Raw genomic sequence first — 22573 nt, 5'->3', positions numbered from 1 at the left:
AATGTCAGTTCTGGCTAGATCAAAGACAAAAGCAAAACTCTAAACTTTTAGGAGGAAATATTAAAAAAAAATCTTTATGAGTCCAGGGTTTGGAAGGATGTATTAAGACACAAAATACACAAACCATTTATCCACTAATTAACTTATTTACTCATTTAACAAATATTATTGATACTCTACTAGATTTCCAAATAGGAAAAGGAGTACGTCAAGGCTGTATATTGTCATCCTGCTTATTTAACTTATATGCAAAGCACATCATGAGAAATGCTGGGCTGGATGAAGCACAAGTTGGAATCAAGATTGCCAGGAGAAATATCAATAACCTCAGATATGCAGATGATAGCACCCTTATGTCAGAAAGCGAAGAGGAACTAAAGAGCCTCTTGATGAAAGTGAAAGAGGAGAGTGAAAAAGTTGGCTTAAAGCTCAACAATTCAGAAAACTAAGATCATGGCATCTGGTCCCATTACTTCATGGCAAGTAGATTGGGTAACAGTGGAAACAGTGGCAGACTTTATTTTGGGGGGCTCCAAAATCACTGCAGATGGTGACTCTAGCCATGAAATTAAAAGACACTTGCTTCTTGGAAGAAAAGTTATGACCAACCTAGACAGCATATTAAAAAGCAGAGACATTACTTTGCCAACAAAGGTCTTTCTAGTCAAGACTATTGTTTTTCCAGTGGTCATGTGTGGATGTGAGAGTTGGACTATAAAGAAAGCTGAGCACTGAAGAATTGATGCTTTTGAACTGTGGTGTTGGAGAAGACTCTTGAGAGTTCCTTGGACAGCAAGGAGATCCAACCAGTCCATCCTAAAGGAAATCAGTCCTGAATATTCATTGGAAAGACTGATGCTGAAGCTGAAACTCCAGTACTTGGGCCACCTGGTGCAAAGAATTGACTCTTTGGATGCTGATGCTGGGAAAGATTGAAGGTGGGAGGAGAAGGGGATGATAGAGGATGAGATGGTTGTATGGCATCACCGACTCAATAGACATGAGTTTGAGTAAGCTCCAGGAGTTGGTGATGGACAGGGAGGCCTGGCATGCTGCGATTCATGGGGTCGCAAAGAGTCTGATACAATTGTGCGACTGAACTGAACTGAACTGAACTGGATGCCAGTCACTGATCTAGGCACTGAGAACAAGAAGAGGATATGATAGATACAATTCCTCATTCCAGAGAATGGAGGGCCTAGTGGGACCATAGAGGCAAAGAATAATACATTTAATTACATGAAAATGAAAATGCTTCTAAAGGACAAAGTATGTCACCAACAAAATGACAATGCAGGCCATAGGCTGGGAGAAGATACTTTGAATGCACATAACCACAAAGGATTAGTATCTGGAATATATAGGGACCCTTCCTAATCAATGGAGAAGGCAATGGCACCCCACTCCAGTACTCTTGCCTGGAAAATTCCATGGACGCAGGAGCCTGGTAGGCTGCAGTCCATGGGGTCGCTAAGAGTCGGACACGACTGAACAACTTCACTTTCACTTTTCACTTCTATGCATTGGAGAAGGAAATGCAACCCACTCCAGTGTTCTTGCCTGGAGAATGCCAGGGATGGTGGAGCCTGATGGGCTGCCGTCTATGGGGTCGCACAGAGTCGGACACGACTGAAGCGACTTAGCAGCAGCAGCTTCCTAATCAAGAGGAAGAAGACAGACAACCCAATAGAAAAAAGAACAAAAGTACTGAAAATATCAAAAAAGAGGGATTTCCCTGGCTGTCCAATGATTATGACTCTGTGCTTCCACTGCAAGGGGGCCAGGGTATAACTCAGTTTTGACCCCTGGTCAGGGGGCTAAGATTCCACATGCACCAAAAATAAATAAATAAATAAATAAAAAAGGTATAGAAAAAGAAAGCTGAATAGTCAATAAACGTGAAGAGATTCTCAACATAATTTATTACAAGAGAAATGCAAATTATACAATCACAAAATATTATTAATGCATAGAAGATGAACAAAAACCACAAGTCTGACAATACTACATACTAGCCCATTGTGGACCAGTAGGATTGCTTATGAAATGCTGTGCTGTGCTGTTTATTTGCTCAGTCATGTCTGACTCTTTGTGACCCCAGGTCTGTAGCCCACCAGGCTTCTCTGTCTATGGGGATACTCCAGGCAAATACTGGAGTGGGTAACCTATTCCTTCTCCAGGGGAACTTCCCAACCCAGGAATCAAAACCAGGGTCTCCTGCATTGCAGGTGGATTCTTTACCAGCTGAGCTACCAGGGAAGCCCCATGAAAGGCTGGGGAGAATGCAAATAAATATGACTATTTTGGAAAGCAATTTGGCAATATATATTACGGCTCAAAATGTTCCTGCCTTCCCACCCAGTAATTCTACTTCCAGGTATACTCCCTAGTGAATTTTTCATGTGGGCTCAAGAGGACCAACAATTTATTTCAGTACTGTTCGTGGTTGTGAAGAAACAAAGACAAGTGAAATATCCACTAATAGGAAATTAAATAAATAAATACACTGTGAGATGTTCACACCATGGAATAGCATTCAACAGTTAAAATGAATGACTATGAGCTGCCTGCATCAAAAGGGATACATTTCAAAAACACAGTTTTGAGTAAAAAACCAAAACTGAAAACAAAAACAAACACCATGATTTCAGATAATACAGTTCTAAAGTTTGTAGAATGGTACACTTTGTTTATGAATAAAAATTCAGACTATATATAGATAAAAACATACACATCCATGATTTAAAATATTAAATCTCAGTGTTGGGGGGGCAGTTAAAAGAAATGGGAGAGAAGAGGAATCTGTAGTTAATTATAGTTGTTTCAAAACAATCAGAATGTTACAGAAAAATATTGGAACATAATACAAGCATTTTTTAATTGGACTCATTTAAGAATAAGTGGTTGACCTTGACTCTACTTTCTATGATCCCAAATGAGGGAGCAGGGGCTGTCTGCAAATAGGCACAGGGGAATATTGTGGGGTGAGGGAAAAGTTCCAAGGCTCAGTTGTGGTGGTGGTTGCATAACTGTATAAATTTACTAAAAATTATTGGACTGTTCATTTATATGGATGACTTTTGTGGCAGGCATATTATATACCTCAAGAAAATTGTTTAAAACCTACATAGCTGAAAAGACTTTCCAACATGGTTCTAATCCTGACTTTCGTTGAAGACTTTTAATAACTTGTTTTTCTGGCTGTGTTTCATGTAGGTTTATGTTCAAGAACATTTTTGAACATTCATTTTACACAAATTACACAAATATGTGTATGTACATGTTACTAACATTTAACTGTAACTGATGTGTTTAGATTTCTATGCATGCTTTTGTAATAATTTCATAAAGTGAGAATTCATGGAGTACTGAGTTTCAGATCACATTGTTATCACATTCAGTGTAAAAATTAAGGAGAGAGATAAATAAACTTCATTGGAACTAGGACTATTAGATAACTAGCTTTTGAACTAATAAGATCTCCATATTAGTGGAAAAAAATTTATCCCTAATTGAAATTTACTAAAATCTTTAAGATTTGATAAACTAATAAAAATTCATTTGAAAATTTCTTTAAAAATATGTGACTGATGACTTATAACACATCAGACTCATATATTTCAGAGTGTACTTTCTATAAACAAGAACATTTCCCACATAGCCACAATACGATCATTAAAATGAAGAAATTGATATTGACATTGCTACTATCTCATCTTCAGACCCCTTTCGGGTTTTGCCACTTGTATCAAAAGGACTCGATTCAGAATCCAGCATTGCATTTAGTTTTTGTGCCTCTTTACTCCGAATTTCTCTGTCTTTTGTTAACTTTTGTAAATTACCACGTTACTTTTGAAGATTTCAGATCAATTATATTGCATTAATTATATTGTAATAAAATGTCCTTTAAATTTTTCTGATATTTTCAGGACTTCCTTTGCAGTCTAGTGGTTAGGACTCTGCTTCCACTGCGTGGAGCAAGAGTTCAGTCTCTGGTCAGGGAACTAAGATCCCACATGCTGCATGATGAAACAACAACACAAAACTCTGTTATTTCCTTGTGATTAGATTGTATGCCTTTGGCAGGAATATCAGAAAAGTGTGCTGTGTTCTTTTCATTGTATTCAGATGGTGACAATTTCAGTTTGTTCCATTACTAATGATGTTCATTATGATCACGTGGTTACAGTAGGGTCTGCCACGGTTTCTCCACCCTAAGGGTACTCTTTTCTTTGTAGTTAATAACTATATAAATCTCTCATTTCTCTTCAAACCCTTAAGTTATTTATTTACATTTACATGGGCTCACGATTCTGCTTTTAGTAAATAGATTATAAATTATTATATGTGCATGTGTGCTAAGTTGCTTCAGCTATGTCAACTGTTTGTGACCCTATGGGCCATAGCCCACCAGACTCCTCTGTTCCTGGGATTCTCCAGGCAAGAATACTGGAGTGGGTTGCCATGTCCTCCCTCAGGGCATCTTCCTGACCCAGGGATCAAATCCACATCTCTTATGTCTCTTGCATTAGCAGGCAGGTTCTTTACCACTAGTGCTACTTCAGAAGCCATATGTGTATATATATATATATAAAATTAATGGATACATGAATATATATTACTTAATTTTATGTTCAAAACCATTGGGAACTCATTCAAGATCACACCTGGTCCTTTAACACAGCCTCATCCCTGTTTAAATGCTTTCTTAGTTTCTGGCACAAGGTATTCCAGGCTCATCTTGTACTTTCTTGCTTAGTCCTAACTCTAAAATCAGGTAGTTCTCCAAGAGCCTCCATTCCTTTTAGTGGAGAACAGTATTTAGAAGATCTGGGCATAAGATGTGCTCATCGTTATGGGGGTGTCACTGCTCCCAGCAGAAAGAGTTAAGGAATATATATACATGTATATACACACAATTACATCTATATTTACTTTTGTTGTTGTTGATCTATGCATATGGAAAACCATATGCTCTCATCAACACAACTAATTCCAGGCCAAAGCCACAGAATTTATTCTAGTTTTCCCCTTTTCCATAGAAACCAGCTCCTGTTATGCTTATTATATTCCCTCAAATATAGCTCATCTCCATCTCTTCATCACCCTTCCCCCCATGTGGAAGTCTTCCTCTCTTGTTTGGGCTCTGATTTCCCTCGCTAGAGGCTGGCCCTCTGCATGAACACCCTCCTCACCCCTCCTGGTCCCTGACATTCCATACCCTTCCCTCCGTATGGGCATCCTGTGCATTGTGCTTGGGCTTTGCTTCTCCATGCTAGGTCACTGTGGCTCCCTTTCTCCCAGTTGTGGTCTGTAAACTGAAAAGAAGAGAAGAGGGAGGCAGGGATAAGGTAGGGAGGAGAGGGTGAGGAAGGAAGGGGGAGGGAAGAGAGAGATAAAGAGGGAAGGTAGAGGGGCAGGGCCAGAAGACAAGGAAAAGGAAGGATAAAGGAAGAGTGATATGCAATGTCTTATCTCTTTGAAAAGTCAAAGGCAAATGTGGTGAAATATTCAAATTTGACAAACCCTGGTTAATTAATGGATATGTGAGCATTTTCTACAGTGTTCTCTGTGGTTAACTTTATGTGGTAAAGTTTTTTTTTCCAATTTTGAAATCCATTACAGCCCAATGTCTTTGTAAATATAATAAAAATTAATATATAAAAAATTAAACAAAAAAAGACATATAAAATGTAGGCCCCCTAATTTTTAATAATAGATTCAATGGACATAAAGTGATTGTGAAACTGCTGCGAAAGTTTCTAAATTGTTCCATTGCTCAGTCGTGTCCGACTCTTTGTGACCTCATGGACTGCAGCATGCCAGACTATCTCCCGGAGTTTGCTCAAATTCATGTCCATTGAGTCAATGCTCTCAATTTCTGCATGCTTCTTACAGTTGACCAGACAATAGTTGTGTGAACCAGCAATTGTTATTGTTACCAAGTCCAAGTTTGCTCTTTTGGTCACACAACAGGCCAATAAATCAGAGACTAAATCAGAGACAAGATGTTGAGATAAGGAATACTTCTTTATTTGGAAAGCCTGCAAACTGAGAAGATGGCAGAGTAATGTCTCAAAAGAACCATCTTATCAGGGTTTGGATGCCAGGTTCTTTTATAGCCCCAGAGATAGAAGTGTCTAGGATAGAGAAGGAGAGCCAATGAGGCAGTAAAGTAAAAAGGGCCATCAGTCTTGTAAAACATTTCCCGGAATGGCCAGCATCAGGGAATAGATGTGTTAATCTCTTTTTCTTTTCTTTTTTCTTTCTTTCACAAGTGGGCAGGGTCAGATTACCTCTTTGTGAGCTGAACAAAGGCACTTTAGTTTAATAGTCAGGCAGAGGGGCTGGGTTTTCTGAAGCAGGACATTAGGTATGATTATAAAAACAATAGCAACTAAAAGCAAGTTGAAGAAACAGTTCCAACATGGAGTCAGAACTGGTTCTTCTCTGCAGCATTACTGCCCATAGTTTGAGTATCACCTCAGATCAGACTCTTCATGCTTGACATGAAACATTTAACAATAAAATTTTTAAAATATAATAAAGCTGAGGAGCCTGGCTTCTACTTTGAAGTCACAGGTGTGCTCTTGAACTTGTGGGTGTCTAACTGAGGGCTCCAGATTGCCTTTTGCAAGTATTCATTCCACGATCAAAACATCTTGCCAAAAAATAATGGTGTTCGGGGACTGGTAAGGCTGCCCTTACCTTGAGGTCCTGAAATCTAGGGAAGAAAAGAGGAAATGAAAGAGAAGGCCAGAATGAAATGGCAGAATGGTGGCAAATGGAGCTATTAGTGGTTCAGATGGTAAAGAATTTCTCTGCAATGCAGAGACACAGGTTCGATCCCTGGATCAGGAAGATCCTCTGGAGAAGCAAATGGCAACCCATTCCAGTATTCTTGCCTGGAGAATCCCATGGACAGAGGAGACTGGTGGGCTACAGTCTATTGGATCTCAAAGAGTTGGACATGACTGAGCAACCAACACAGAACAGGAGAACTTCTGTGTAGGGGGGAGCAGTGCAAGCGCTCGGCTTCCATTAGAGAAACTGTTTCTAGAGCTTTCTTAGACCAGGCTGGCTCCTTCCCAGTGCTGGTCACAGTTCCTGAGCCTGAGTGCCTGGTGGGGATGGGTGGCCGCTCTGAAAACCCCACCTTTGGCTCCTCAGGGTGCAGACCCTGCCAACTCCCTGGGAGTCTTGTCTTCTGTCATCTGTGTGGAGATTCCACAGTCCCTGTTGTTTCTGGAGCCCTAGTAAATAAAATCAGGGTGGAAGAGGAAAGATAAGGAACAGATGTGGTCAGGGCAGGCTGAAAAACAAAACGAAACAAAACAAACAGTTCTCTGCACTGGCCAATACGAATAGGGCTCAAGCCAGCTTTCTGTGGCGTTTGACTTCCTGGCACAGAGGCAATCAGTGCGCAGTGAGCATCCTAAGTACAGGGACCCAGGTTCTCATTGGTGTTTCTTCTGAAGGTATATGTTTTCAAAACAGTCGTTTTGATCTGAAAATGTGTCAGGTTAACACCCTCTGTCCAGGAGCCTCAATGTTTCTTTAAAGTATGAATTTCCCAGCAAAATATTTACCAGACTTTTTTAAAAGTACATTTGACTTTGACTTTTCCACAATAGTTGTGTTTCTTTTTTTTTTTTTTAATGAAACTTTTAGTGCCATGTGGAAAATATTCTTTATATTTCCTCTGCTAGAAGGCTTTAGATTGCATTTTCCTTCAGGCTAATAGTGTTGCTTGCCAGTGGTGGCTGAGAAGCCACCCTGAGTGGTGACCTTGAGACTTTCCTAAAAGCCAGGGTAAGGCCTGGACACCACTCCCAGGTGGTCTGAAAACAGGGTGTTCAGAAGCCAACTCTAAGCATGTGGGTCTGGAATGGTTTCTCAGAGCACTGCAGCTTGTTATAAGAGACTGTTTTCTTTTCAGTGCATGAAGTGGGATTTTTTGGCTGTATGTGTTCATTAAGAAAACCCATGTCACTTGTCACAAGTGTAAAAAGAATGTTTCAAATGTTCCTGGAAAACTTTCAGCTGGTTCATGTCCATGCCTATGTCTTCTCTGCAATTTCTCTACCACTCCCCTCCCAAGATATGGCGTGGAGCTATTTCTGATTCAGAATGATTGCAGTGTTTCAGCCAGGTAATGGATGAAGTCATTAATGTGGATGACTAGCTGACATTGTAAAGTTCTTCAGGTAGGGGTATAGGAGTGGGGGTAGGGGTTGTCCTGGGCTGGGTTTTTGTTAATGTGGCCAGGAAATAAGATTTATAACAACCCCTCAAAGACTTAATACCCCTTTGCGGACATGCTCCCTATGGAACTTATTATATACAAAGGCTTATTCTAAAGCAAAGAACTTGGTGGGTATAAAAGTACCCATGGAAGGTACTAGATTTTTGGGAGAAAGGGCAACTTAGTCTTTATTTCCAAACATTTATTCAGGGCAAGACTTTTCCTAATAAAATTCCATTCAAATGTAAGTTTTCTGATTCTGTTTGAGCCTATTCATGTTAATTTCTAATTACAACAGAAAATGTCTAATGTCCTGCATTTGTAGCCAACATGGCTAAGAATACCCCTAATTGAGGACTTTGAAACTGCTCTGAGTTCCTTAGGATATATTCATCTGTCTTTGTCTCTTCTATATTTATTTTGTGAAAGAAGCTAGCACTGGTACTACAATAATGCCACAGTGAAATACTGACCCTTGGAGATCAAGGACTATTAACTTGCATTCAACATAATATGACTCCTGAACTTCCCTAGTGGTCCAGTGGTTAAGAATCCACCTGCCAATGTAGGAGGCATGGGGTCGAGTCCTGGTCCAAGAAGATCCCACTTGCTGAGGAGCAACTGAGCCCATGTGCCACAACTATGGAAGCCTGGGCACCTGGAACCAGTGCTCTGCAACCAGAAAAGCCACTGCAATGAGAAGCCTGTGCACTGCAACAAGAGAAAACCCTTATGCAGCAGCGAAGACCCAGAGTAGCTAAAAATAAAAGTAAATAAATAATTTAAAAAATAATAATATAACTCTTAAGAGAGTGAAAAGACAAGCCACCGATTGGGAGAAATACTTTGCAAAACAGATATTGATAAAGGATTTCTATCCAAACTACACAAAGAAATTTTAAAACTCAGCAATAAAAAAAAAAAAAAAACTAAACTAAAAAACTGGCAAAAGATCTGGATATCCACCAAAGAAGATAAGCAGGTGGAATAAGCATACGAAAAGGTGCTTAACATCTATATCATTAGGAAACTGCAAATTGAAACAACAATGAGATATCACTAAATACTTCTTAGAATGGTGAAAATGCAAAACATTGACAAGAGCAAATACAAGCAACGGTGTGGAGCAATAGGAACTCTCATTTCTTGCTAGCGGGAATGTAAAATGGTACAGTCACTTTACAGACAGCTTGGCAGCCTCTTACAAAGCTAAACATGGTCTTATCATAAGATCCAGTAATCATGCTTCTAGTTGTTTACTCAAATGAGAACTTACGTCCACACAAAAACCTGCACACAAATGTTTATAGCAGCTTTATTCATAAGTGCTTAGAAAAAACCAAGGTAATCCTTTGATAGGAGAATGAATAAACAAACTGTGGTATATTACACAGTGAAGAATTTTTCAGTGATAAGAAGAATGATCAAATCCTAAAAAGACATGGAGAAAACTTAAATGTATATTTCTAAGTGAAAGTAGCCGGTCTATAAAGGCTACTGTATGATTTCAACTATATGGTATTCTGGAAGAGACAAAACTATAGAGACAATAAAAAAGATCAAGGGTTGCCATGGATTGGGGGCAGGGGAAGGGAGGAATGAATAGGTGAGGCACAGAGGATCTTTAGGCTGGCAAAATTATTCTGAATGATTCTGTAATGGTGAACACAGGACAGGGTACGTCTGTCCAAACCCCAAGAACTGCACAACACAGATAGTGGATTGTAACATAAACTGTGGCCTTTACTAACAATTGTGCATGTGTGTGTGCTCAATCACGTCTGACTTTTTGTGATCTCATGGGATGTAGGCCACCAGGCTCCTCTGTCCATGGAATTTTCTAGGCAAGAACAGTGGAGTGGCTTGCCATTTCCATGTGTGCCAGGCATTTTTCCACACCCTTAACATGTAGGAATTAATTTATTCCTCATAGCAACCCTATGAAATAGGTACTTGTTTAACAGATGAGGAAACTGAGCCTCAGAGACTTAAATAATTTGCAGCATTATGGTAACAATGGGCTTCCCTGGTGGCTCAGACAGTAAAGAATCTGCCTGCAATGCAGGAGACCCGAGTTCGATCCCTGGGTCAGAAAAATCTCCTGGAGAAAGGAATGGCAACCCACTCCATTCTTGCCTGGAGAATTCCACAGACAGGTGCGCCTAGAGGGCTACAGTCCCTGGGGCCGCAAAGAATCGGACATGACTGAGTGACTTCACATACACACACACACACACAGGACCAATAAGTGATAGAATAAGGATTTGAACCCAGAGAGTAGCTTTGGAGGTCACACACTTTTGACAACTGCTAAAGTAGAGGCTGGGCTTCCCTGGTGGCTCAGAGGATAAAGCGTCTGCCTACAATGTGGGAGACTCGGGTTCAATCCCTGGGTCGGGAAGATCCCCTGGAGAAGGAAATGGCACCCCACTCCAGTACTCTTGCCTGGAAAATCCCATGGACTGAGAAGCCTGGTAGGCCCCAGTCCATGGGGTCACAAAGAGTCAGACATGACTGACCGACTTCACTTTCACTTTCAAAGTAGAGGCTGGGGGAATAAAGAGATGTAGCAGCAAACGGTCTCCTTCCTTAAGATTTCAACCCATTAGGACAAGGCATGAAGACTGCAGACAATAACAGAGGACTGACCTTTTGCCTTTGGAATGCTCACTCAGGCCCATCCCTACTGGCACATCAGCTGATGGTTTCTTGATCCATGGCCTGGGCTCAGTTTTTTTTTTTTAATTTATTTTATTTTTAAACTTTACATAACTGTATTAGTTTTGCCAAATGTCAAAATGAATCCGCCACAGGTATATATGTGTTCCCCATCCTGAACCCTCCTCCCTCCTCCCTCCCCATTCCATCCCTCTGGGAGGGCTCAGTTTTCTTATTATGTATCATCATAGTCAACATTAACGAGCTATTGACATTATTTAGTAATTGTTTCCTCTGTGCTTGTCTCTCCTCAGTTAGACTCAAATTCCTTGAGTTCAGGGATAACTTCGGAGTAGGTAGCCTTTCCCTTCTCCAGGGATCTTCCCAACCCAGGTCTCCCGAATGGCAGGAGGATTCTTTACCAGCTGAGCCACAAGGGAAGCCCATATAAAGTTATAGTTGGCTCTCTACCTGCACAGTTCAGTTCAGTTCAGTCGCTCAGTTGTGTCCGACTCTGCGACCCCATGAATTGCAGCACTCCAGGCCTCCCTGTCCATCACCAACTCCCGGAGTTCACTCAAACTCACGTCCATGATGTCGTGATGCCGTGAGTCAGTGATGCCATCCAGCCATCTCATCCTCTGTCGTCCCCTTCTCCTCCTCCCAATCCCTCCCAGCATCAGAGTCTTTTCCAATGAGTCAACTCGTCTCATGAGGTGGCCAAAGTATTCAAGTTTCAGCTTTAGCATCAGTCCTTCCAAAGAACACCCGGGACTGATCTCCTTTAGAATGGACTGGTTAGATCTCCTTGCAGTCCATGGGACTCTCAAGAGTCTTCTCCAACACCACAGTTCACAAGCATCAATTCTTTGGTGCTCAACTTTCTTCACAGTCCAACTCTCACATCCATACATGACCACTGGAAAAACCACAGTCTTGACTAGATGGACCATTGCTGGCAAAATAATGTCTCTGCTTTTTAATATGCTATCTAGGTTGGTCATAACTTTCCTTCCAAGGAGTAAGCATCTTTAAATTTCATGGCTGCAATCACCATCTGCAGTGATTTTGGAGCCCCCAAAAATAAAGTCTGACACCTGCACAGGAGGTGATTAATAAGTTCTTTCAGATTGATTAAGTGTTGGGAGAACGCTCAATGAGGAAAGAAATTTTAAGTAAAAGTTTCAATGAAAATAGAACTGAAGGGATTTCCCTGGTGGTCCAGTGGTTAAGAATCTGCATTTCCATTGTAGGGGGTATGGGTTCTACCCCTGGTTTGGGACCTAAGATTTCACGTACCTCATGGTGTGGCCAAAAAAAAAAAAGAAAAAGAGAGAGAAAGCTCAAAAGTTACTGTGTGTGTGTTTGCTTGTTTCTTAGAACTTTTGGTGGCAAATTTCCACTTCATTTATAGTTCATTAACTGTGATAGTCATGGTGTGTGATATTAGCCATATCTTTGATAGCCCATTAGAGTACAAATGCTTGAGTAAACCATTAACATCAGATAGAAAGGAATTCACCTTTGGATCTTCAAGTTCAGAGGTCAAGGGTCAGAAATCACCAGACCTAGGGAAAGGAGTCAACCTCTGGGGAACTGGAGTTGTGAGTGTTTTAGCCTGATACTATCACAGACTGTGTGACTGGGGCAGACCATTGAACTTCTCTGAGCCTCAGTTTTCCATCCACTGCATGAAGCTAATTCTACCTACACTGCCTACTTGCCTACTTCTTAGGTTGTTTGTTTCAACTGAGGCTTTTGTGAATGAAAGAGCAGGATTCTATATAACTTGAAAGAGAGAAGGTGGTGGGAAAGGATAATGATAAACTATTTTGTAATTTGTAATTCATTTTATTATGGTCTGCATCAGAGACTTATTGTTTCTGATGGACAGCATAAAAAACATGTTCTTTTTGTGTTCGTGTAAGAACTTCCCAAAGAAGGTTTGAATCATCTGGGTCAAGCTGAAGGATACCAAGTAAATACCCTTTTCTCTCTCTTAATAAATTATCCTCTAATGGGACTGAAATATTCACCATTGTCCCAATAGTGTGGAATTGTACCATTACAGTGAGAACTCTGTGTATGTCTGCTACTTTCTTTTTCTTTTTTCTGGAGGAGTGGTGTGCAGGATCTTAGTTCCCTGACCAGGGATCTAACCCTTGCCACCTGAAGTGGGAGTTTGGAGTTTTTACCACTGGACTGCCAGCGAAGTCCAGTGTATGTTTGCTACTAATAGTCATAATTTTAATAGGATGTCTCCTACTAGGGGAAAATATTTAAACAAGAACTGAACTACCAGTTGGTCAGTGACCAAGTAAAGACCAATGGCAAACCAGTGTTGATCAGTCATTCACATTACATTTCATATATATTGAAGCCATCAGAGCACTTTACAGTCATAGGTAGGTGGCAGAAACAATTGTCAGGTTTCCCAGAAGTTTTTTCCAAGGAGTCTGAAAGAAACTCTTACAGCACTATAAAGATTCTCTAGGAGGGCATCCCAACTGCCCTTACCTTTGGAACCAGAAATCAGCATAGAACGCTGATTTGAAAAGGCTTTGAGAGCTACATGCAGGATAAATTAGGAGGTGTGGGAATGGTTGAAGAAAAGATGGCGCCCCCTTGGATCTCCTCCTATATCACCTCCCACAGATACAGCTTGGCGCTTATCTAAAGGAACGGAGGCATTGGCAGAGGGCTCATCCACTTATCCAACCATCATCGTTCCTTTTTTTCCATCCCCAGGGAATAGGAAGCAGAATAGCCGTGGCAGAATGCGTAGACAAAATCCACCAGCACATAGGCTGCCAAGAACAGCCAGGTTCGAGGGACACTTGGCCAGTCCCTTCCCTCTGCCTCTCCAGCAAGGAGAAGGAAGCCTCAAACTTAGGAGCTATTCTGATGTTTAAATATGCTGATTGTCATGAAGTACTGCAGAGCAAAGCCCAGGTTGGGGTTAGGGTGCATGTGTGTGTGTTCCTAGAGTAAGGAAAGAGGCTTCAAAAAAGCCCTTTGCAGTTTGGGAGAGATGGGTTGACCCTTGGGTGACAGTCTGGCAGACAGTGTAATTATCTGAGGGTGCAGACTCAAAGTGAGATATGGGAGGCAGGAGAGTAGGAGGTGAGAAGAAACGTGTTTGGGGAAGAATGTGTTTCTCTAAGCTTGCAACTGCCCGAAGCACACTGACACCAAGCTCTTTATTATTAATTTATTTGGCTGCACACAGTTTTTTTTGTTGTTGTTGTTTGTTTGTTTGTTTGTTTAGTTGCTGCATGTGGGATCTTCAGTTTTCATTGGGGCATGCAGGATCCTTGGTTGTGGCATCTGGGATCTAGTTACCTGACCAAGGATTGAACCCCGGGTCCCCTGCATTGGAAGCATGGAGTCTTACCACTGGACCAGGAAATTCCTCCCACACCCATCCATTTTTGAGCCTTTGGTTAGTTCCTTCAAGGCAGCCCAGATGCACCCCTGGACATTTACAGCCTCAGGAGATGTTTTTAGTGGTGAGGGGCAGGCGTTGGAGAAAGTGGGGGCTGTTGGAGACTAGGTTACTTCATCTTTCCAGCCTCATTTTCATTATTTGTGAAAAATGAATAATAATAATCATTTCTACCTAATAATCTGTTGGGGGGCTTAAATAAAATAACATGTGTAAAGCATATAGCATAGTGACTAACACCTACAAGAGTTCCATACTTGCCAGGTTTTTATTGTTTCACATGATACTTCTATTGGAGTAGTTTGCGTATACACCAGTCACTCCCGTTTGATTATACGTCCTTTGGGGGCAGCTTCTAAATGTATGCATCTTTGTCTTTCCTTAGGAACTAAGCACTCCTCGAAGGCAGGAACCTTTTCTTATTCTTGTAGATATTTGTTCCTTAGCAAAGGGCATGGCACGTGGTAAACAATGGAGCAACTATGTTTGCTGAATGAATGAATGACAGACTGAATGAGTGAGTGAATGAATGAAAGGGTGAATGAATGAATGCGTGAGTGAAAGAATGAATGAAGACCACAGTAAAGTGAAGAGAATGGAAATCTGAGAATGGGATGTGATTCCACGTGCCTGTTATTTTTGCTTGAAATTAATTCTCAGATCTTCTCTGCTGGGATCCTGGCTGACATACATTTGCAGGGGTTGACTGGATGATATAATTGCTGTTTTCTGTCTCTAACTACTGTGATTATGACTCAAGTAGTAGATACATTTATGGTGCTATGTAAATAATAATTATTTTAATTATGGTTTGACCTGTACAATATATTCTAACAACGTAGCTGACTGTGCATTTGTGTATGTGCACTCTTGAGAGTGATGGAAAAAAATCTCCTATTATGAAAGTACAAAGGAATCTCCCCTCTATACACATGGTAATTTTAGAATTATAACATAGAGAAGTACAATACCACTGTAATTATACCAAGTTTGCAGAAAGAAATGGCTTTGAAATAATATATAATCTGTGTTCTATTTAGATAATATAAAGTTTAATTTTATTGACAATATTTTATCTTTGATGCTAGTAAAAATTAGCAATGGTGATTTTCAAGTTCCCTATAAGAGTATGAAAGGGCCTTGCAGATTTAAGTAACATGATTTATGTATGATGCTTCATCAAGTGTCTGGGATGTACTAAGTGCTCAGTAAGTATTTGGTATTCATTTGGCAAAAGCATATATGTAAGTAAGCATTCAATATAAATGATGAGCTGTATGCTCTTTTTTTGCAGGGGGGTTGGTGGGATGTTCACCATGTGGCATGAGGGATCTTAGTTCTCTGACCAGGGATTGAACTCATGCCCCCTTGCAGTGGAAGTTGAGTCCTGACCACTGGACTGCAGGGAAGTCCTGTATGCATTTTTTAAAAGTCACCTCCACAAAGAACTCCAGTTTCATCCACGTGGCACCTGGGAGAACTTTATCAATTACAGCAACATTATTTTTTGCACTTGAAATGCACAAAGGACCATGTTAGACATGGGTTGACGTGGAGAATGGTTGACGCCCATGGATAGAACACAAAGATGAACAGCATAGTATGGGCTTCTGAGGAACTTACACTGAAATAAATGAAAGAGACATGACACTCACAGAACAATACTAGAACTCTTGCTGAGCACTTACTATGTGCCAGGAGCTGTTCTACATGCTCTGCACGTACAGCTCCAATCAATCTTTACACAGATGAGGAAACCGAGGCACAGGAAAGTTAAGCAAGGTGTCACAGATAGCAAGCAGCAGGCAAATCCAGTCTAAGCTGTCTGACCCCAGCATCCACTCCCAACATTAAATTGCCCCCTCTAAGAGCATGCAAATAGCAGTAATACAAGTATAACCTTCCAGGGAAGGGTAAGACAACCTACTGTGGGAATATTCCAGTCAAGATGTTGGGAAGCCTTCTCTGGGGACTGGCATTTGAGCTGAATTTTGGATGACTGAGGGAAAGGAATGTCAAGTAGGAAACAACAGCATCCTAGAGAATTTGATGGTGACCCCCATTCTGGGGTAAACTGCTGTAACCCTTATTACCTTTTATTGCAATTGTCCGTTTAGCTGTTTTGTCCCTTGTTAAATATAAGCTCTTTTCTGGACATCTTTTTATCCTGAGCACCTTGGATACCTTCAAGGGCTTACTAATATGATCTCCCACCACATTTTTTCCCCCCTGAAATTAGATATTTTACACAATAAAATGACTACATTTAATTTAAAATACCATATGCCCTACAGAAATGCATGTTTATATAGTGCTAAGATATGCTGAAGGGCTTCCCTGTGGCTCAGAGGTTAAAGCGTCTGCATATGCTGAACACACAGTTCATTATTTGAAACATACTTTTGTGGCTAAATCAGTAGGATTATTGGAGCCAAAGTAAACCTTTTAAATGTACACACTATGGAGGATGAATGCCTTCGAATTATCTGGCAAATTAATTTTAAGTGAAAATGACAATAAATCCTGCTCTTGTTCTCATTTGAATCCTCTGTACTTTCTATTCTGCTCACAACCCACAGGCTGTCTGGCTTCTCCTGTCCAGCAGGAAATCTAGAGCAGTGGTTGTCACATGGGTGCTATCTGATGGGAAAGACAACAGAGGGAAACTGCATCAGCACAAGAGTCAGTGAACACACTTGAGAAATGCACAAAATTACCAACTTCTAATAGTTCATATGTTTTCAAAATTCTTGCCAGCAACACTATTTTTCACATTATCAAATTCTGTCCCCATTGTTATTAAAATGTTTGAATCTTTGAAGCATATTCTTTCTTACAATAAAGCTACTGGCTTTAGGCTCTGAGCCAGCTGATCCCTAATGCCTGGTCCACTCCTTGGCAATAACCTAAGCCCTTAAGAAAAGGGTGTTCCCTTTTGGAAGACATTAGGGTGCTTCCTCGAGATATAGAGGGCTATTTACTGGAATAGCCACACCTTCCCTCAGAGTGAAGTGAAGAGAAAGCCCACTCAATTGTGTCCGACTCTTTGTAACAACTATACAGTCCATGGAATTCTCCAGGCCAGAACACTGGAGTGGGTAGCCTTTCCCTTCTCCAGGATTGCTAGGTCATATGGTAGTTTCATTTTTAGTTTGTAAGGAACCTCCATACTGCTCTCCACAGTGGCTGTATGTTTCCAAAATGGTACAGATGAACCTATTTACAGCGCAAGAACAGAGATGCAGATGTAGATGTCCATTCTCTACATCAGCATCTCTATTCTTGCGCTGACCCAGCAGTCCCACTCCTGAGAAAATCATAATTCAAAAGGACATAAGTACCCCCAATGTTCATTGCAGCACTATTTACAACAGCCAGGACACAGAAATAACCTAAATGTAAACATTGTAAAGCAATTATATTTAAAACACACACACACATTATTTTACTCATAGTCTAAAATAGACTGTAGTCATTCACTCTTTTTTTTTTTTTTTAAGTAAACATTTGGTGAGTGCCTGGTCAGCCAGGCACAGAGGCTAGAGTGGTTTACGAAGCAGACAGGCTTACAGTCTTTAAGGATTTTACAGTCTAATGGGAGAAACAACAAAAAGGGGTGAGGGAGAGATAAATATGTAACTACAAACTGCTTTAAGCACAATGTGATTAGTTCTGTGAAGGGAAGAACTGGAGGGAGGGGTTGAAGACCTCCTAAGGGCAGACTTTAAATCTGAGATAAGAAGGGTGGGAAGGAAAGCTTGTGAAGAGGGCAGGATGGAGTGTTTTTGCAGGCTGAGAGGGCAGTGTGCAGGTCTAGAGTGGGGAAAAGCTTTAATAGATTTTAAGAAGGAAAAGAATAGTATAGAAAAAAGAGAAAGGGAGTGGCATGCAGTGATATTGGAGTTGTACACTGAGCCACATTTAGCAGTCTGGGTTTTGTTTTAGATTCAGTGAGAAGCCAGGGACTTCCCTGGCCTTCCAGTGGTGAGGACTCTGAGCTTCCACTGCAGAGGACATGGGTTACATCCATGGTCGGCGAACTAAGATCCCACATGACCTGTGGCACGGCCAAAAAAAAAAAAAAAAAAGCAAATTCAATGAGAAGTCATCGAAGGCCATTAAGGAGGAAGTGACACTAGTCAGATTTATGAAAGAACACACTGCCCATGATAATGGCTAAAATTAAAAAGATCGATAAACAGCCAAGAGTTGGCAAGGCTACAAGGCAAGTAGAGTGCTTACATCTTGCGAGTGGGAGCATAAATTGGTACAACACTTGGAAAATTGTCAGTATCCACTAAAGTATGCCCACCCCACCAAAAATTCCATCCCTAGGTATATTCCAGACAGAAATGCTTACATAGGCTCACCAAGAGTCAGGCATGAGAATGTTTGCAGCAGTTTTCTTCTTGATAGCTAAAAACTGGAAACTATTCAAGTATCTATCAACAGCAGAATGGGTAAATAAATTGTGGTGAATTCATAAAATGGAATACTTCCCAGAAACGAGAATAAACAAACTACAACTACAAGCCACAACATAGATGAATTTCATTAACAAAATGTTGAGTGAAAGGAACCAGAAGAGAACACACAGCATGATTCTATTTCTATAAAATTTTAAAGCAGAGGCAAAACCAACCTATGATGTTGGCAGTTAGGACAGGTACATTTAGAAAGAGGGTGGTATGGAAGGTCATGAGGAATTTCTGAGATACCAATCATTAATATATTTGTTTCATGTAAAACATTGTCATACATTTTATGTGAAATCACTGAGTTGTACAGTATGGTTTGTGTTCTTTCTGTGTGTATGTTATATTTCAACAATATGTTTTTCATTTACATTTAAAAAGCATTTACATTTCAAAAGGAGCACCCCGATTAATGTGTAGGGAATCTATTTACAATAGGCAAGAGTAGGTTAAGAGGGGGCTTTCTCTGGTGGTCCAGAGGTTAAGACTCCAAGCTTCCACTGAAGGGGCTGTGGGTTTGATCCCTGGTTGGGGAACTAAGATCCCACATGTTGCGTGGCATGGCCAAAAAAAAACAAAAAAAAGAATAGATATAGAGAAGCAATTGGAAGGTGATTCCTAGTGAGAGGAGTTTCAATGGACCGGGTGGATACAGTGGAGACAGAGAGGAACGAACAAATTTGAGATACTCTTGGAAGGAAAAATCAGTAAAACCTGTTAATGGCCTGAACAAAGCGGGTAAGGGAGAAGAAAAAACAAAGCAAAGTTCTAGATTTTGGATTTGGACAACTGAATGGCTGGTGGTATCATTACCTGAGATGGGAAAGACTAGGGGAGAATCAAGTTTGGGCAGAAATCTATAGTTTGTGGATCAAGATCTCCCACTATCTCCATTGGTGCAAGGCTGATCCTCAGGGAAATTGTTGTCCAGTCACTAAGTCATGTCCGACTCTTTGCGACCACATGGACTGCAGCACACCAGGCTTCCCCGTCCTTTACTATCTCCCAGAGTTTGCCCAAACTGATGTCCACCAAGTCAGTGATGCCACCCAGCCATCTCATTCTCTGTCACCTGCTTTTCCTACTGCCTTCAATCTATCCCAGCATAAGGGTCTTTTCCAATCAATCTTTGAATCAGGTGGCCAACATATTAGAGCTTCAGCTTCAGCATCTTCACTGATTGCTAAAATGTCAATGTTCACTCTTGCTGTCTCCCGCTTGAACGGAGAAGGTCCAAATAACTCAGAACACCTAAAGCTTTGCCAATCCTGAACTCTCAGGAAAAATAAAGGAGGAATATTCCCATTCAGAATGAGATCCCCTGTTCTTAGGCCGTAGTCTCTCCAGTTTCTTCCCACCTCCATAGCAATGGATCAACAAGCAAACTCTCGCCACCAGGAAGGTAGCAACGGAATCCTTAACATTATTTTCTCTTGGTCAGAAAGTAGAAAATTCTTATCTCTTCCCCTCAGGTCATGTGTGTGCTCAGTTGCTCAGCCGTGTCTGACTCTTTGCAACCCCATGGACTATATCTCACCAGACTCCTCTGTCCATGGAATTTTCCAGGCAGGAATACTGGAGTGGGTCGCCATTTCCTATTCCAGGGCATCTTCCCAACCCAGGGATTGAACCTGTGTCCCTTTGCATTTCCTGCATTGGCGGCAGATTCTTTATCGCTGCACTACCTGGGAAGATAGCCTTAGGCTGTACATTACAGGTTGCAATTAAAGGAAAAACTTTTACTTGGGAAAAAAAAGAAAGGAACCCAATAACCAACCAGAGAACACAAGAGGGAAGAAAAAGTGAGTGTTTTCTGAGTTGTCCAGGTTTGACCACAGCTGGCCACAAGTAGGGTGTCCAGGGCAAGCCTGGGAAGTTGATTAGGGGCTCTGTGGTGGGCTTTGTAGGCAATGCCAAGGATGCTGGAACTTGATCTTATAATATCAGAGGATTATTGAAGAGCTTTGAGTGGCACAGTGAGATTTGCATTTTATATGACTATGAAGGGCATCAGACAAGCTAGTGTATTCAGAAACACATTTGGAAGGTATAAAATGGCATGGGAACATGGAATAATTTAAAATGGAGTAGAAGAACTGAAATTAAAGAAAAGTGACCTATATTTCCAATAGTTTGTTAGGATTTTGAAGCTCAGGATAATTGAATTTATTTATTTAAAAAAATCATTTATTTTGGGCTGTGCTGGGTCTTTGTTGCAGCAGATGGGCCCTTCCTTGCTACAAGGGGGCTTTCTGTAGTTTCGGCCAATGGGGGCTGCACTCTAATTTGGGTGTGAAGGTTTCTTCTTGCCGCGACTTGTTGCAGAGCAAGGGCTTTAGGATGCTTGGGCTTCACTAGTTGTGGCATGAGGGCTCAGTAGCAGTGGCCCATGGGCTTATTTGCCCCGAGGCATGTGGAATCTTAGCTCCCTGTAGATTACAGATCCTACCATAGATAGAATCTGTGTCCCCTGCATTGGTAGGCAGATTCTTAATGACTGGACCACCAGGGAAGTCCCTAATTGAATCTATTTTTATTCCAAACTTCAGCTATTAAGTAGATGTGGAGCATTCACCCTCTGAATGGTGTGTGTGATTGTAAGTTTGTGCTACTTGGCTACTTGGCACAGCTTTAAAATGAAACCTGTAATGGGCATGGAAAAGGCTGTGCTTTTTAACCAATCTTGGCAGGCCACTGTGCTCAAAGACCAAGGATTAAGCAGCACCTTCAGACAAGCTCTTTCTCTGTCATCCAGGTAGGGTGGGGGCCAATTCTACTTTCCCAAGTTTTATTGGTGGCTCAAGGGAAAGCAAACAGCACTCAGGCAGATAAGATAACCACTATTTGAAGTGTAAGCCTATAGTTTTAAATTGTCTTTTATTTGGAAATACATTTCAGTTCAATTCAGTTCAGCCGCTCAGTCGGGTCCAACTCTTTGCTACGCCATGGACTGCAGCACGCCAGGCCTCCCTGTCCATCGCCAACTCCTGGAGTTTACTCAAACTCATGTCCATTGAGTCAGTGATGCCATCTAACCATCTCATCCTCTGTCGTCCCCTTCTCCTCCCGCCTTCAATCTTTCCCAGCATCAGGGTCTTTTCTAATGAGTCAGTTCTTTGCATCAGGTGGCCAAAGTATTAGAGTTTCAGTTTCAGTATCAGTCCTTCCAATGAATATTCAGGACTGATCTCCTTTAGGATGGACTGGTTGGATCTCCTTGCAGTCCAAGTGACTCTCAAGAGTCTTCTCCAACACCACAGTTCAAAAGCATCAATTCTTCGGTGCTCAGCTTTCTTTATAGTCCAACTCTCACATCCATACATGACTACTGGAAAAATCATAGCTTTGGAAATACATTTAAATCTCATTTAAAGGCCAGAATAAAACTTTAATACTCAAGCACCTAGTTACAGACAACCTTCATTTTGTGCAGAGTAAAAAAATGTTTGATGTGCTTTCTACCTGCAATAATCGACTACTTTAGTCTATAGACTAATAATAGTATATAGACTAATAGTAGACTAGTTTAGCCTAACTAGGTGTTAGGCTAAAGCATATTAATTGCTGATGTTCAACCATTATTTGGACCTATAGAAACAGGAGTTACAAATGCTAGAGCTGTCAAATCTAATCCAGATTCTGTCACTGGCAAATTTAGGTGACCTACAAGAAAATTTGATGAAATTTATATTAGCCATTCCTTATTTTGTGTGTGTGTGTGGTGTATGAGATAGTCTGGTATGTCTCTGT

The sequence above is a fragment of the Bubalus bubalis genome, chromosome 7, assembly GCF_019923935.1.
Source record: "Bubalus bubalis isolate 160015118507 breed Murrah chromosome 7, NDDB_SH_1, whole genome shotgun sequence".
In the NCBI taxonomy this organism is placed as follows: domain Eukaryota; kingdom Metazoa; phylum Chordata; class Mammalia; order Artiodactyla; family Bovidae; genus Bubalus; species Bubalus bubalis.
This window is presented reverse-complemented; position numbering follows the sequence as displayed.